General features: G+C 47.7%; 1 protein-coding gene across 1 annotated transcript in view; it reads left to right on the top strand.

The window, feature by feature from the left end:
* The window catches only part of NHSL1 (NHS like 1), a 146,019-nt gene that overhangs the window by 53,941 nt on the left and 76,912 nt on the right, over positions 1–15,166 (top strand).

Raw genomic sequence — 15,166 nt, 5'->3', positions numbered from 1 at the left:
CTTTGTCGTCAGCGGCACGGGAAGTGTGGGCGGCGCCATTCCTTAGCAGGCTGCTCCCTCCTTTGCGCTGGGCGGCTCTCCTTACGGGGTGCACTCCTTGCGCGTGGGGCTCCCCTACGCGGGGGACACCCCTGCGTGGCACGGCACTCCTTGCGCGCATCAGCACTGCGCATGGGCCAGCTCCACACGGGTCAAGGAGGCCCGGGGCTTGAACCGCGGACCTCCCATGTGGTAGACGGACGCCCTAACCACTGGGCCAAAGTCCGTTTCCCTAGATTTTGTATATTTTTAATGAGAAGTCTTAAATCTGGTGTGTTTTCCCCTGAAAACGCCATCTGAACTAGTCCCGTTTCGAGGGTCAGCAGTCTCCATTGTCTCCGTACCTGCGCAGGTGGGTGTGTGTCTGTCTGTTTCCCAGATTTTAGAGCAGGCTCTGGAGCTGAAAACCCATGAGTTCTTACGGAATCGTCTCGGTGAGCCAGCGCACGGCCCGTGTGTGCCCGTGCTTTTACACGAGCCCCAGGGTGGTTATCCATCCCCCGTGGGAGGGGCTGAGGCCGGCCGCCCACACCCTGACGGCATGGCGCCTGGGGTGGCTTCCGGGGGCGCCCCCTGCGCCCCAGCCAGGGCTCGGGTGGAGGACGCCGAGGTGAGGCCCAGGCGCCAACCGTGTTCCCAGCTCGCGGCTCCTCCTGCGAATCCTTTTCTGATTCCTCTGTCCCAGTTCACAGGGGGCCGAAGAGGGATAAAACATCGCTGCCTGGGTGACTGTTAGGGTTCAGGTGCTGCTGGCTCCTGTGCTCCACTCCAGGGGGCCTGTTTGCACAGGAGCCTCCCTCTGAAGGCAGGTATCTGGCGGAAGCCCACGTGATGTTGCAAAAAAGTTCAACTCCAGGTGGACCTGGTCTGCTGTTCCTTCTGGCTCCATCGTGGACGGTGTCTTTGGCAGCATACGGATTTGAGAAGGATTTTTGAGGCTGGAAGGGAAAACAGTTTTTTTTTGAAGTCCAACCTGGTGGAGTATTTAAAGCTCCTGGAAAGGGACAGCAGGGCAGCTGTGTGCCAGGTTCTCTGAGCATTCTTCAAGCATTTACTGTGTTCTAAGAGCCGAGGTAAATTGCCCCTGAAGTTCCTCCCACGGTAACCTTCCTTGCCAGTGGGCCAGACACTACTTATCTTTCCCGTTTTACCGGCACAGATTGGTTAAGTAACTTGGCAAGGTTATGTCCAAGGGTGGGGCTGGAATTTGAAACTACCCAGTGCTCAGTGTTGGGAGAGCTATGCCCAATTTCAAAAAATTTTTGTTTTTTTATGTTCTTGTTTGTGTTTAATCTTTTGGTTAGTTTTTTGGTTTTTTTGGATATGTGTTCTGTGGAACTATGTTTTATATTTTCCTTTTAAAACAACCTATTTAGCCTTGTTATGTTTATTGTCATTATTTTCCTGTCACTAACTATAGCAGTTTGATATTATTGATGAATTCCAAAAAGAAGTATTAGATTATGTTTGTAAACTGGTCTTTTCCTCTGGGCTTATTAGATTATATTGGATTCAGAGGTCTACTTCATTACTTAAGTAGGCGTTGAGTTCCTGCCCCTTGGTGGGTGGGAACTTACAGATAAATGACATGGCAAAGGACAGAGTGGAAGGTTTGTAATGGAGTTTTGATGTTGGAGTCTGATGCTGAAGTCTTAAGCTAGAGCCCTGGGGAGTGTAAGCATACAGAGGAAAGAGAAGTTAGCCCCAGGAAGAGAGAAACCCTGAGCCCGGAAAGAAGCAAGCCCTGGGAAGAGAGAAACCCTGAGCCCAGAGAGAAGCAAGACCTGGGAAGAGGGGAACCCAGGAAGCCTGAACCCTCACAGATGTCGGCAGCCATCTTGCTCTGACACATGGAAATAGACTTTGGTGAGGGAAGTAACTTATGCTTTATGGCCTGGTATCTGTAAGCTCCTACCCCAAATAAATACCCTTTATAAAATCCAACAGGCTTTTGATATTTTACATCAGCACCCCTTTGGCTGACTAATGCACTAACCTTAGAAAAAAACCCACACCACATAAGTGGATTTGGAGCAATAATTAATTGCAAACTGAATGTTGAAGTTTATGAAACAAAATTCTTTGGACGTTTCCTTTGTACCAGAAAGGATTCAAGGCAGCTGAAAAATAGGAAATGTGAAGAAAGTTAAGGGGTAAAACGGAAAATTTTGAAAGATTGCCGTCATCCATATCAACTTTTTAAGAGATGGTTGTGGACTATTTTTTCTAAAGATAGACTTTTAATAATATAAATGTGAAGCAAAGAATTCTAAATCAACCCAATCTGAATACGAAAAAGGATGGAGTAAGGCATACTGCTGATGTAAGCATCCACAATCTTTCTGCAGCTACCCTGCTAGAGACCCCCGGCTGGGGGTGGGGTGGGGGTGTCCTTTGCAAGGAGGAGAAAGGAGTAGCACCAGTCCTAGGCAGGTGGCTCTGCGATGTTTGCCAAGATGGACCAGGTTGTTCTCAGGAGTTCATTTTCCTTTTTCTCCTGTTCCTGTTGGTTTTCTGATGGGGTTTATTTATCACAGACAGTTGAAAAAATATCTCATACAAACATCATTCTAGTCTCGAAAATTAAATTACTCATGTATCGGCAGGGCAGCAAATTTTTATTATCTTCATCCAAGATGATGTGCCTCTGATTTTAAAAACTGGATAGGAACATTATTATCTAATGCTTTTAAATCATACTATCTGGGTTTTTATGAAGAAATAAAAATATTTGCCTGATGAGATATGTTGAAATTCACTTGATTCTTCTTTTTGAGGTCCCAGGGCTGGGGATTGAACCAAAACCTTGTATGTGGGAAGCCAGTGCTCAACCACTGAGCACTCTGGCTCCCTGATTGTCTTTGTTGTTTTGTTTTTTTTTAAATAAAGCATTTTTAAGGTTGTCATTTCATCAAAAGGAAAATGGGAAGTCAGCATCAACAGTTTTTGGAGATTAACTTTCCATTAAATGATTACTTCTAAATCATGCCTTGAAAAAAATGCTATTGAAGGTGTTACTGTGTACACAGTAAGGATTTTTCTGCCTTGTACAGTACTGAAGGCCAATTTGTGCAACGGTGTTCAGAGAGTTGTATTTTTTCAACAGCAGTTTAGCTGCGCTGTTTTGTTCTTCAGCAGCATTTTAGCACATGTTGCCTTGAAGTTACAAAGTCCTTCGTTTAGATTGTTCACTATAGTCGCCAGGAGAACACATTATGTAGTGGAGAATTAAGGCCAAACTTAGACGTTTCTAGTTTTTTTGTTTTTATATATTTTTTTCCCCAATTTTAATTACATAGGATAGCTGGAAGAGTTTATTCAGCTTGCCCTTTTAATTTGAGAAGTCAGGTTGCAGCAGCCCGTGGAGTGTTCTGGCTTCCTGAAAATACAGCTGCAAATGTTCTGCCCTCACCTCTGTTGCCTTGACTTTTCTTATCATACGCCTGACTTTTAAGTGTCTTTTGAGAAAAATCTGTGTATAAGGCAAAAAGTGGGCTCAGTAGAGAGAAACCTGCCCTGGAGTGGGCAGAGCTGAGATACTGACCAGAGGGCAGTGCTCTCTATTTACTTGGGGAGCTCCATGAGTCAGTGATACAATTAGAGTGAAAGATTTCTCTAGCTTTCTCAGCTTCTGAGTCTAGACGTTCAGGTGCGGATAATCATGCTTCTGGGTTTGAATCGAAACTAAGATTAGAGATGACAAATCCCAGTTGGCTTGGAGCTCGGTCATCATGGTTCTTACTGAAGAGCGTGGCCAGAAATCCCAAGCAGGCTGCACTGGCTTCCTTGACTCCCGCTGGGCCTGGCTTCCTCCAGAAGTGAAAAGCTGGCGCCGTCATTTCCAGACTCCCTTGCAGCTCCAGTGCAGACATGTGACCGAGGTCCAAGTGGACCCGCTCACTGAGCTCAGCACCTCATAGGGAGTGTTAAGCTGTAGCGTGTGCGTGTTTGGGTCTATGAGCAGGCCCAGCAGTACCAGTGTCTTGCAGGAAAGATGTGGCTTTGTGGACTATGGCTTCCAGGTGACCAGGGATAAGCAGCAGGTGGCCCAGCAGTGGCATTTCTCTGTAACAGTCCTGGCTGGGTGGCCCTCCTGGAGGCCCCGGGAAGTCCCTAATGTCCCTTAAATCCCTTCTGCTTTATGTAACAGTTGTTGGCCTCTCCATGCTGGCCCTGCCAGCCTTCATATCTGCTTCCTCATTTCAAGTATCTAATATTCTTTCTCTAAATGCTGACAGTGCTTAGCTCTTAGGTCCTTTATCAGAATAGGCAATATTTCAGAATCTTGTGAAATTAAGCTTATTTGGGAAAAACCAGCTTTTAAAAAAATGAATATAGAAATGGGCTTTTATCCTATTATTTTTCATTTATGGCCTTTGATCGGACGAAGCAGTTTCTGCAAACCCCACTCTAGAAGAAAAATGAGTCTGGTGAAGTAAGTAATAATAAAGAACTAACATATTACCTCTTCAAAGCTGCCCAACACCATAGAACCAAGCGCGAGGCAGGTGACATGGAGGGGCCCATCCGGGTCGCAGGTGGCAGCACTCTGTCTCCAGCCCTACCTGGAACAGGGAAGCGTTGAGAGGCAGATGGCCAGAGGTGGGCCACTGGCAGCCGGTACCCGTGGACGGCCAACCCTTGGCCTCCGATCCCTTTCTTGCCAGCCTTCACTTGGGATTTATGGAGCTGGTTGCTTTCTCAGCTCAGTTTTCCACACCTCTGAAGTTTTCTACTCTTCTGCAGGAGCTCCTTTGACGTTCACCCTTTGCTAACTATGTGGAGTCCAGACTCGCCAGCCCTGCAGACTGGCTCCTCCGCTCTGCCTGGACCTCCTGTCCTGGCCACGTCTCTGCCGCCTCCCCACGAGCCCCCTTTGTCGCCTGCCAGGCCAGCAGGTTGAACCAGGGGGGCTCAGTGGCAGACAGCAGCGTCAGGAGCTGGCCGTGTGGTACTTAGGGCACGGCTGGAGAAGTGTGGGCAACCGACCCCGTCGAGCTCCAGAACGATCCCCGGGTGTCCAGAGGTGACCTGCGGGCCTCGGCCATGCTGTGGTTGGGGCGCTGGCGCGGGGCTCGGCCTGCTGCGGTCGGGGCGCTGGCGCGGGGCTCGGCTCTGTCGTGGCTTCCCGGGGCTGCCCTGACAAAGCCTCATGCACGGTGGTTTCAGAGAACAGAAATTTGCCCTCACGGTTCTGGACGCAGCTAGTCTGGGATCCAAGGGTCGGCCTGGCCAGGAGGACCCGGCCCTGCCTCTCGCAGCTCCTGTTGGTGGCTGGCAGGCCCTGGCGTCCTTCGCCTGTGGCTGCGGCACTCCAGCCACTGCCTCCATCATCTGTGGTCTTTGTGTCCAGATGTCCCTCTTCTTAGATGGACCCCATCCTAACCAATGCTCACATCCTAACCAATCACAGCTTTAAAGACCCTGTTTTGCATACGGTCCCATCCCCAGGGCCGGGCCTCCGCCCTTGAACGTGCCTCCATGGCCGACGCACTTCCCCACGACAGACCCTGAGACCACACGGCCTCACAGCAAGACGAGCGCCACACGCCTCCTGCCCCGTGAGAACCGGTGCTGTCCTACCCCAGTGCCCCGCCAGGCGGGATGGCCCGCAGACACCCTCCGCCACGAGCCCCGGGTGCACCCGAGCTGCAGGCGCCAGGCCAGGCGCCCAGGCCAGCTGCAAGGGTGTCTGGGAAGCGAGGCCGCAGAGGCAGGTGCACGCGCACTGGGCCGTCAAGCTGGGATTCCCGACACCCCGGCCACGCGCTCGCGTCTCCGGCCTTCGCGCTTGCTCTTTGTGTTCTTGGTGTGTGCTTCCCGCTCTCCTCCACCAGTCCATCCCGTTCCCTTCAGGGCCCAGCCCACTCGCCTGCCCTGCCCTGTAGGCCCTGCTGTTTCCTCCAGCCCAGGAGAGGCGAGGGCCCTCTGTTTTAGGATGTGCCTTGTTACCATTTTATCGTATTTGTCTTCTTGCATCGAGTGGCGTTCCCACAAGTGAGGCTTATTCGTTCAGTTAACGAACTTTTACTTCCTGGCAACTCCAAGGCCAGTGCAGGCTTCGTTACTGTCATCGGAAGCCTAGGTCCTAGCCGTGGAGACAAATAGGTAGACTTACTGTGCAGCCACCGAGGAGGGGGCAGTCCACCCTCCTGGGGAAGCGGGCAGGCGAGGGGAGGTCGAGGAAGGTCTCCTGCAACCACGCGGATGGCGTGGCTGGTCCACGCCTCGGCCTCCCCAGGCCTGGCCTAATGCTAGGCGGGCAGGTTCTTTAGGGAGGAGGCTGGAGGCGAAAGCTTTGGTTTCTTCTAAATGGACTTTTGTCTCCAGTGAAAAGCTCACCACCTGTTGGAGAGGCTGCGGACACTTGAGCAGGAGACATTTTTAATACCGTCGAAGAAGGGTAAATTCCCGAGATCTCAGTGTTTAAACCTCTTCTTGCTGTAATTCATTTCTTTAGTAAAATAATACGAATCGCATGCCTGCCGTGTGCAGACCTGGTGCTGGACCTACTGGCCCTGCACATCCAGCAAGACGCCTCTGAATTACGGCCCAGAGAGCGTGGCTAGTGGGAGAGGGCCATTCAGCCAACAGCGACTCAAGAGCAGCGGGGCGCGTGGTGAAGGGGAATGAATGAATGATAGGAGGCTGGCGTTTGTTGGTTTTCCTGGAGAAATAGCACTTAATCTGAGTCCCAAAGGATACTGGGAAAAAACAGGTGACGAGGAAGCCCCAGTTCGTCTGCTCCCAGACTTGGCAGAGCCATTAACAAGAGCTTTTCTTTTAACCCGTCATTTGATGGTCAATATACCCAGTATTCAAGAAATTAAGTTCTAATTTCAACACACAGGGAAGCTTGGCAAAAAATTCCTGGTATCCATGGGTGTGCATGAGGTGAAAACAGAAAACAGGAACAGTCATCTGTGTGGAATTTTTTTAGTAATTGCTAGCTTGTTTTGTTTTGTTTTTTTCTTCCTTTTTTTTTTTTTTGAGGTACCAGGACTGAGGATTGAACCTGGGAGGCTGGTGCTCAACTACCGAGCCACGTTAGCTCCCCTGAGTTGGCTCCCTCGTCTGTTTTGCTTGTTGTGTTTTCCCATGGTCTGCTTGTTGTCTGCCTGGTTTTTTCAGGAGGCCCCGGGAACCAAACCCCGGACCTCCCGTGTGAGAGGTGAGTGCTCAACTGCTTGAGTCACATCCACTCCTTGCAAGCTGTTTCTTAAGGAACATTTTCATAGAGGTTAGAGTATCATGTCCCTGTATGACAAATACTATTAACTTCTCCAGCTCCTTCCCACCCACTTCATAACGACGGGCGATTGTCCTTTTTCTTTGAGTGAACATTACATGTCATCACTTTATATCGAATCCCTAACAGAGCTTGCCTGGCACCAAGCTGAGCACCGTAGAAGCCGATCCACATAGATTTATATGGCTTTGACCCTCCAGGAGCCTACAAAAATCTCAGAGGGCATCGTGCCACCTGTAGAATACTTGACGCATTAAGCCAAAAATTCCTTTAACAAGTTGTAATTAATGTATGAGTGCTAGAGCACCAAAAGATTGAGGACTAAATACCGTGTGATTAGGAAAGCAGGAGGAGAAGCAAATTTGTGGTGGAGAATTAGGGCAACCCCTTCTGGACTGGGCCACCTGGGAGTTGGCTGGGCATCCTTTGATCCTTGTGGGAATCTTCCAAAATCATTCTCACGCCTTTGCAAGGAGCGGAACATTGGCAGGCTCCTGCTGAGAGCAGTCCTCTGCCCACGACTTCCCAAGGAGCCCTTAGCTAGGTCTGGAGGTTGTTTCTCATACTGTGATGTTGTTCCCTGCGCCCCACTTGGCTTCTCTCTGAATGAGGCATTCAGGCCGGCGTTCAGCAGGTCTAGTTTGGGTGCATTCTAAGCCACATTATACAAGAAGCTATTTGTGGCGTTCGGCAGCTGCAGAAGGAAGGGGCAGTTTCTTTTTGGTGGGAGAGGGAGGGTGGGGTTAAACAGCCTCTAAGCGAAGCTAGAAAGTTCAGGATGCAGCCTTATTGTTGGCAAAGAGCAGTCGTGTTGAAGAAGTGGAAGAGGGAAGAGCCAAGAGGTACATCTTATCCCGTTTCAACGTGGGACTCTCAGCAGGAACGAGGCCCCCTTAGAGACGCCCTGGGATAGATTTCCATCATGAGCGTCATCTATTCCCGGGAGCCAGTGGCTGACTCTTGCCTTGGGTGGAGTGCAGTTGGTGAGTATTTCTCTTGAGAAAGCCGTTACAGGAAAATAATTAAATTCCAGGCGGATGAGAGCTGATTGAGCAAGAACATCAAGACAAGTGTGGAAAGCTGTAAATATTTTAGGACTGCCTTCAATAGCATAAATGTGTGTTTAACTAACATATGCATTGCTAATGAAAATTGATTGTGGCAGCTTAATTGGAGCCCATGTGATCATAGAAAGATTTATATGGTGTGCTGCTTATGAAGAGATAGTTGTTTTAGATCAGGTGGTAAAATGAGTCAGTCTGACCTCTTCTGAGCCGCTGTATAATTTACAGAGCTTCTGGGCATCTCCTTGGCCCTGTATGGGCCCATCTAGTTCATTTTCTCCCCAAATAGCTTAATTTTCTCTTCTTTTAATTCTGGTTCAGGGAAACATTGATTGCCCAAGTCATCACTGTCCATAAATTCCTCTAGGAATTTCTACTCCTCTCCGTTTTTTGGGGAGGGTCATTGATTTAGCGGACCAAATTATGAAATATTCACACCCGTGGTCACGCTTTCAAGCTTCCTAGTTTTGAACACAGGTTAAGAATGCTTTCAGCTCGCTGAGGTAGACTGCCGGTCTTCGCCTCTCCTCGTGTATTTTTATTGACTAAGACGGGAAGAATCCCAGTGCTATGGTTGCTATTTCTCTCTCTCTCTCTAACCTCCTTGATGCTGATGGGGAGGAGCTAAGCGTATCGTTTTTACAAAGCCAGTGGCTGGCCGTCCATCACCTGCTGTTAGGCGCAGAATTTTGAGCTCTGTGTGATTTCTCGCAGATTCTGTGTGGAACTGATTATTTGTGGCTCTCCCATCAGCACGCCCCCCTTCACCCAGCTGTGCCCTCCAGGAACGGAATGCCAGAATGCCCGGGGCTACTTCTGTGGATCAGCAATTGACCTGGTGAAATCCTCATTTTAGAATGGTTCGGTCACTAGCACTTATAGATTCCAAACAACACTTAACTCCCAGAGTAACCAGTGTTGTTATTCTTGTCCCTGGCTTACTCGTTAAGAAATATTCATGTTTTCCTGAATTCAAAAGAAAAATCTCTGGGAGAACATAAGGAGCCGAGCTCGCAGCATGGTTTGGGGCACCCCCGAAGCCGTGGCCCGCCTGGCGTTGTTGAAGGTCTGGGCGCTGGGCTGACTGTGGGGCCACCTGGGTGCTGCACCCCATTGCCTGGTCCCGCTGCCCATCTCCCAGCACAGTCACCAAACCTTTGCGGTGCTTACACTGGACCCAAACTTGCCTTCTCTGTCTGCAGAAGTCTACGGCCTTCGAGTCAGTCGTTCAGATATTTGTCTGAAAAATATCTTTTTCAAAGCCCGATACTAACCAGGTAAATATTATCCTCACTCAGATCACCCTTTACCATTCCTGGAAAACCAGGTCGAGTTGGAGATATTTCACATCAAGTGCTGCTGTCAGTTCATCAGCAAACAAAAGCTGCATGTCTCAATTGTCTCATTATCATTTTGCATTGGAACCAGCTGTCCTCTTGCAAAAGCTGTTCATCACACCAGCTTATTAATGGTAGCATTCATCTGAACCATATGGGAAACAATACAAGAAATCACAGGAAATGCAGAAAGAAAAGGAAAATCCAACAGCCGTTTAAATCTTCAGAACATAAGCTCAGGAAGAGTGTCCCATCATTTACAAAACGATTAGCTCAATTATCCTTTTCTCTATGCTTTTGTACTTACTGATCATTAATGAGCACAGCATTAGGCGATGATAAATCTGATTTCCATTCCATCACTTTAAATAAAATAAATTATTATTTGTGTCGGTGGGCCAAGTGTTTCCAGTGTCACCTTTTTTTTTTTAAGATTAAAAAAAAAATTTTATTTCTCTTGCTTCCGCACCCCCCATTGTCTGCTCTCTGTGTCCATTCGCTGTGTGCTCTTTTGTGTCCGCTTTCATTCTTGTTGTGGCACGGGAATCTGTGTCTCTTTCTGTTGCGTCATCTTGCTGCGTCACTCTCCAAGTGTGCAGCGCCACTCCTGGGCGGGCTGCACTTTTTTTGCGTGGGGCGGCTCTCCTTATGGGGCGCACTCCTTGTGCGTGGGGCTCCCCTACGCAGGGGACACCCCTGCGTGGCAGGGCACTCTTTGCATGCATCAGCACTGCGCAGGGGCCAGCTGTACACGGGTCAGGAGACCCTGGGTTTGAACCCTGGACCTCCCACGTGGGAGGCGGATGCTTCGTCACTGAGCCACATCCGCTTCCCTCCAGTGACATCTTTCCAGATGAAAGCACTGCTTGGATTCCTCCAGTGTGGGTTTTAGACTTTACCTTTGGGCTGCGGGTTGGCGCAGAGCTCTTCCTTTGCAGTCCTAGACCTTCAGTGCGATGCAGCTGCCCCCTTATTGGTTCAGAAATGTTTTAAATAGTTCACGTCGTGCTTCCCAGTCTGTGTTTGGCCGCAGACAGCCAGGGAGTTCATTAACGCGCGTCTTTCCGGGAGGTTACCACCTTTGTCAAAGTTGAGGCTCCGAAGGGCACGAAGGCTATAGGGCGTGTCTTTTCTTTGTTGCAAGTAGATGAGACTCTTTGTTGGAAGTAGGTGAACGGGCCTTTCTGAAAACAGAGGCCTCTTCCTCCGGCTCTCAAGACCCACAGAGAGAACCACTCGCAGGCGCCGTTTTTCTCTGCGCATCCCCGCGTGCCCTGTAGGTGGCGACCTTCTCCTTCCTGCCGTCTGTTCCCCTGTGGTCTTGAGGGAAGTCTCCTTTGCTCTCAATTTTCTCTAAGCAGAAAATTTTCTCAAGGAGAGATTCCTTGTAGGTTTTGTAGCACCATCAAGAAAGCAGGTCCTTAATAACTGTCCAATTAAAAAGAATGAGCGATCGCAGAGTAGAAGCACTTAGCTGATCCCCTGACGCCTTTAAATTAGATCTTGAAGGTCATCAGATTAGACTTTGGCTTTTCATTCCACAAGGAGTTTTTTTTTTTCCTTCCCCCAAGGTTTTAGAAGAATGGTTGCACTGCTTTTTCTTTTCCTTTTCAAATTTTAAGGTTAATTTCTTTTTAAATGATTTTTATTATAAAAGTACCTAATGATGTTACATTTAAATAGCACAGAAAATATATCATCATTTCCAAGGGATTAAAAATAGTCTCTAAATTGTGCTGGACCCTTAATATGCATTCAGAAAGTGTGTTTCAGATGGCCGAGTTGGGAAACGTAAAGCTGACTTTGCACGTGAGCTTACTGATATGTAGCTATGCTCGTAGACATGATTTCTCTCCTGAAATGAGTGGATGGGTGGATTAGGGCCATCTAAAATATCACGTACAATGATTGGGCCTAAGATAAGGGCTTACAGTTAACGAAGTTACTCACTTTTTCTGTAAGACAGATACAGTTTACTTTTGGGAACATTATCCCCCATTAGATGACTTTTTTTTTTTTGAGGTACTGGGGCTGGAGATTGACCCCGGGCCTTGTATGTGGGAAGCCGGTGCTCAACCACTGAGCCACATCAGCTCCCCTGGGTTGGATTTTTTTGTTTGCTTGTTGTTGTTTTTTTAGGAGGCACCGGGAACCTAACCCAGGACCTCCCTTGTGGGAAGCCGGGCACTCAACCACTCGAGTCACATCCGCTCCCCTGATGTTCAGTTTTGAAACAGAGTTCCCAAAGCTCTGTCAAGGAATGCTTCTTAAGGAAGGGTAGCATTCAAATCGTAACTTGGAAAATGAATAGAGATGTGCCAAGTGGGTAAGCTGGGCCCAGCAACCCAGGGGAAGAGCAGCATGTGTGAAGTGGGGGAAGGCTAAAATGAGGGGGAAGCCCTCCCCCCGCCCCCAGGTCCTGGCCCAGTGAAGGCAGCAGGTGGCATTCTCCATGGAAAACTGGAGCACAAGATGGAGAATCAGCTCAGAGGCTGATAGCTGTTGCCTACTGCAGATTGCGTACTTATTTTGTAAAATACAGGAAGGAGATTGGATGTTCCTAAGACCCTTTTTCTTTCTTTCATGGAGAGCGTATGAAATCTTGCCTTTTCAACTTGCCGGAGCTATTTCTCTGCTCACCATTAATTCCCTCTTCCAGAAAGCTCTCCCCTGCCAGCCACCTCATTTCCATCATCTCACAACAGTCTCTGGGTTGTCTTGTTCCTGCTCTAGACGGCCCTCACAGCTGTGTCCACGCAGGCAGTGTGGAGCTGGGTCCACGGGACTCCCTTGGTGCTTTGGACTTCGAGTTGCTTTTTTGTCTGTTTTTGTTTTTTTTTTTTCCTTTTTGTAGCATGCATTATCTGGCTGCCCAGGCTTTCCATTTGTTCAGCATTTGTGCCGTGAATATTGTGACTGGGCTCAGTCAGAGTGATAGCAGACGTTTGAAATTGACCGAGCAGATGGTGGTGATGTTGTTGGGTTAAATTATTAACTAAGCTCCAAGCAGAAGCCCTCAGTCTCAATGCATGCAGAAGGAAGGGTGTTTCCCAGCCTCAGAATTCACTGGTAAAGTAGATGCCGGATCAAGTTCCTTCCCAAGCACTGATACAGTATCTCTTATGGTTTGCTGTCCACTCAAGCACTCACCGCACCTGTGTCGATAGAGAGATTGCCGTTTGTCCTGGTTTCAATATGTCTGAAAGCTATGGCAACGAGACTCCTGGCTGGCGATGAATTCAGAAGCAGAGGAAGGAAAAGATCATTGCACCAAAGGTGTTCTAGAATCCTGGTGATTTTCATTGTACTTTTGTGAGATAACATGGCCCACGGGACAGTTGATGTAGTCTGTCCTCAGACATGTGCTGTTTTCAGAAAAGCATCTTTACAACTGCCTTGTAAACATGTGTTTGATTGTCACCTCATGTACCTGTAAAACTGTGGGCCTGAGAATAAACTTAATTGGGAAGCGGATTTGGCTCACCTGATAGAGCGTCCGCCTACCACATGGGAGGTCTGGAGTTCAAACCCAGGGCCTCCTGACCCGTGTGGAGCTGGCCCACGTGCAGTGCTGATGCGGGCAAGGAGTGCCGTGCCACACACGGGTGCCCCCGCGTAGGGGAGCCCCATTTGCAAAGGAGTGTGCCCCATAAGGACAGCCGCCCTGCGTGAAAAAAGTGCAGCCTGCCCAGGAGTGGTGCCGCACACATGGAAAGCTGATGCAGCAAGATGATGCAACAGAAAGAGACACAGATTCTCAGTGCCACGACAAGAATACAAGCAGACACAGAAAATGGACATAGCAAATGGACATAGAGAGCAGACAACTGGGGGATGGGGAAAGGAGAGAAATTAAAAAAAAAAAAAAAGAATAAGCTTAATCCAGTGTCTATTCAAATTGCCCCACTTGTCTAAAACCGGCCTTCATAACCGTGCTGCCAAATATCCATAGAGCCAACCCGCTCCGCCTGCCCCAGCCCCCAAGCCTATGGTTTGAGAAGGGCTAGGAAACCCTCCTTTCAGAAGGACTTCCTGAGCACTCTGTTAGGATCACCCGGACCTGACTTCTAAGCTAACGCATAAGTAAGGTCTGACAAAGGATTTAAAAAATTTTATCGGCCAGCTTCCTCGTGTGACAACACTAGCAAAAGCAGTCCGACTGAATGGATATATATACATTTTGAACTACCTAGAATTGGAATCCTTGATTCATTGGAAATGGAATGTTCTCACTGAAAATCACTTTGGTCCTCCAAGTTGGAAAGGAACGCAAACTCAGGCACTAGAGTTCTGGTCGGGGCAGTGTCATAAACGATCGTTTTAATTGTTCCGTGGAGGAATAGCAGCGCTTCAAAATAGAAAATTTCTCCGTCTAACCTGATCTGCAAAGAGTACTTTTCCTTTGACTATTGATGTGTTTTAGGCTTTTTTTTTTAAAAAATCAAACTTAACACCCAAAATAAAAGATCATTCATGACTCAGTTAATTAGGGTATACTCATTACCTTTCTGCCTGGTTAAAATTCTTGAAATACAATTTTTAAATCCATAGACACACTCTGTGTTTTGGACTCATGGAGCACTGGAAAATGTCACTACAGAAAGTGTCCAATATAGGCTTTTGGGCCTAGAAAATAAAATGTACAAATTTGGTTAGTTGTAGGCAATTTTAGAAATTTCTAAAAATTAACTGGCAACATCACCTACTTAAATTTATAATAATGCTCTAGTAATTGATGGAGTCAATAGCTTGGGCCTATCATCCATTTATTAAAGAGTAAAGTTTAATTTTAACTTTGGAGATAAGAATTTAATGTTTTTATAAATATATTCATACTGAGAGCCATTATATACGGTCTGTAATTTTTAGCTATCAAAATAGCAATCATTTATCAATGCCAAAAAGCTGATTAATAGCAGGCAGGTGAGTTAATACAATCAATAAATGTGTAATTAGGGAGTAAATTTTTAAATAAGGTAGCCAGATAAAATACAGAATGCCCAGTTAAAACTGAATTTAACAAAAACAAAGAATACATTTTTAATATAAGTATATTCCAAGTATTTGTATAGGACATACTTACACTAAAATAAATTCCTTGTTTATCTGAAATTTAAATTTAACCAGGCACCTTGCCTTTTTATTTACTACATAGTTTCCTTGTTCAATTCCTCCCTGGACTTCTTGCCCACCCCCTAAAGCCCATCCTCTTCTGGTAAATAAGGCCCTGCCTGCTGTTTTGCCCTCTGCTGTTTGCAGAATCCCATGGGTCCCTCCCTGTGCCCCCACCCACCCCCCACCCCCAAGTATCTCCTCTTTCCCTCTGGCCCATACCAGCTGTCCCCCTTCCGAGTGAGTTAGCTATCCTCTCATTTTCCTCTTGAACACAGAGCTCCTATTCTTACTCATTATTTTATCGTCTTTATCTGGCTGGGTGTGCCGTCCGCACTGGACTGTGAACTTAAGGGCAGGGACGC

This window comes from Dasypus novemcinctus, chromosome 11 (genome assembly GCF_030445035.2).
Source record: "Dasypus novemcinctus isolate mDasNov1 chromosome 11, mDasNov1.1.hap2, whole genome shotgun sequence".
Taxonomy (NCBI): domain Eukaryota; kingdom Metazoa; phylum Chordata; class Mammalia; order Cingulata; family Dasypodidae; genus Dasypus; species Dasypus novemcinctus.
Note: the sequence above shows the minus strand (reverse complement) of the source record. Positions and strands in the feature narration are given on the sequence as shown.